The 2,261-nt window shown below is 45.0% G+C and overlaps 1 non-coding gene across 1 annotated transcript; it reads left to right on the top strand.

Annotated features, from left to right (window-relative positions):
* The first annotated feature begins 1,536 nt into the window (after window positions 1–1,536).
* On the top strand, window positions 1,537–1,735 carry LOC136390344 (small nucleolar RNA SNORA73 family). Its single transcript, XR_010748747.1, has one exon. It is a non-coding gene; the product is annotated as a small nucleolar RNA SNORA73 family (small nucleolar RNA).
* Window positions 1,736–2,261: the final 526 nt, after the last annotated feature.

Consider the following 2,261-nt stretch of genomic DNA (forward strand, 5'->3'; position numbering starts at 1 on the left):
GGTCTGCAAAATCAGTCTCTTTCTCACAAACAGTATTCTGTCTTATTTCCAGCTAAATACTGTCCATACGCCTCTTCTAGACTCTGGGGCTGCAGGCTGGGGCTTTGTTCCTGGGACTCAGGACCCTCCCCTCTCTGCTAAACTCATTTCTTGCCATTCCAGTCTCTCCCAGCTGCCATTTGCTCCGGGGAGCTGGGCAGCCTTCTCCGCATTTCTGCTTTTCCTACCAGTCTCAGTGTGCCTTCTTCAGTGTTCCATGGTTGAAAAGTCCTCTTAGTTTAGCCAAAAGTTGGTTTTTCCAGATGATGGTTCTTAAAATTAGTTTGTAATCCACTTTGGTTCTGGGAGGTGGAAGTTGGTACATACGCCTACTCCATCGCCATCTTGTCTTCTCTCCCTGTTTTATCGACACTGGTAATTCTTTAATTAATTTTCTGCTTTTGAGCTTTTCCAAATCTTGTCTGTGGTCTGAAGACTCCTGGCCTCTCTCTGCTTCTGACTGTTAAGAAGAACTTCATCTCCAGTTTCACTGAAATCACTGAATCTTACTTTTCTGCCTTGACCTTCCCATTTCTCTGAATCTTCACTTCCTTCTTTCTTGATGTTGCAGACTCTGCAAAGGGGAGCACTGTCCTCTTTGTCAATGCCACTCTCAACCAGTACTTACACCTCCTTGGGGTCCACAGGGTGTCACCTCTCTGTCTTCCCTCCTTGGCTTCTTCTTCCCTGATTTCACCTCCTTCCCCATGTGTCGCAGTCCGGCTGCAATAAGTCTATTATGAGGTCTTTGAATGGGAAAAGGTATGGAATTGAAATAAATGATAGACAGAGACTTAAAGATATATACATACAGATGGGTTCGGGAGGACACCACAGGAGTCTCTACTGTTCCTTAGCTGTAACCCCCCACTCCCAGAAGCACATCCACTTTTATTCATAGAAAAAATGTAGTCCATCAGCAATTCAATTAAGTTTCCAAGGCAACTCAAAGACAACCCCCACCATACCATCCAAATATACTTTACACTAATAAGAAACTAGCTTCCAGCCTCCTCTAGAGAACATGTGTGAGATAAATGAGAATCAGGTGTAGCTCTTTGTTAACTAGGCAAATGAGGTGGGGTTTAGGCCCAGCACCTCTGTCCAGATTGCAAAAATACACTGTTTATTTATTCGGTCCCCAATACCCATGTTTACATGGAATAGTGCTTACTCTACTAAAATGAAACCAAAACCTTATTCCCGTCACCCACTCTCTCCACAAGCTTCGGCCCTCAACTCTTAACCAGCCACTAAGAACCACTTGGTTATCTCTATTTATCCAAAGGTTGGAAAATGACCTGAGAGTCACTGAATTTTAAGTTAGAAAGAGACTTTAGGATTATTGTCTAGTTACCCAGACTCTGACCCAATGCAGGAACACCTGTCACAGTATTTTGGTGCTGACTGTCATCAGATCTTTGCTTAAATGTTTGTAGTGGTAGGAAGCTCAGTATTTCATGAAGAACCTTGTTCCATTTAAAAATACTTATTAATCCAAGATGAGGTCTGCAGGAGGTCCCTCTCCCCAGGCTCCATCCAGGTGGCGTAGGAGAACCTAGGGCTATGCCCGGTGAGGTGCAGTCCCCTCCACAACGTTGGAGAGAGAGAGTCTGCCCGAGTCTGCACCTGTGCATTCCCATAGCCACTCAGTCCTGTGGTCAGTGACTGAGGAGCAACCGTACAGGAAACAGCTAGAAAAAAAGAAAAATAGTTATTAAATGTCTATTGAGTTCACTTACCTAGCCTACTTGGTATCATATGTTATTTTTCCTTCTCCCCCCATCCTTTCTAGACTTCAGCCAAATTGGACGTCTCTCTGTTGCCCTGACTTGTCCTTCCTCCTACTTCCTTATGCTGACTCTTATCAGAAATGTCTTGGCCCCTCAGTTCAGCCTTTCTACCCTGCGAGGTGGGGCAGATATCAGCTCCAACAGGAAAATTTTTTGATCTCACTATCTAAATGCCCTTTAACTCTTCCTGAAATCCTGAAAGCACTTTGTTTATGCCTCTTATTCCCCTACCTCTCATTTTATTTGTGCATTTGTTGATTCCATAACATTTCTTGATTGCACAGTGGCCCAGACTGCCCTGGGCATGGGAGACATGGCAGGGAACACAGCACAGAGCCCCTGCGGGAGCATGTGGGCACCCCAGGTGGGAGGGCAGTCAGTGCAGGTTGCCGTGAAAATGCAATGTCTTAGAAAAGGTGACATTGGGAT

The sequence above is a fragment of the Saccopteryx leptura genome, chromosome 1, assembly GCF_036850995.1.
Source record: "Saccopteryx leptura isolate mSacLep1 chromosome 1, mSacLep1_pri_phased_curated, whole genome shotgun sequence".
Taxonomy (NCBI): domain Eukaryota; kingdom Metazoa; phylum Chordata; class Mammalia; order Chiroptera; family Emballonuridae; genus Saccopteryx; species Saccopteryx leptura.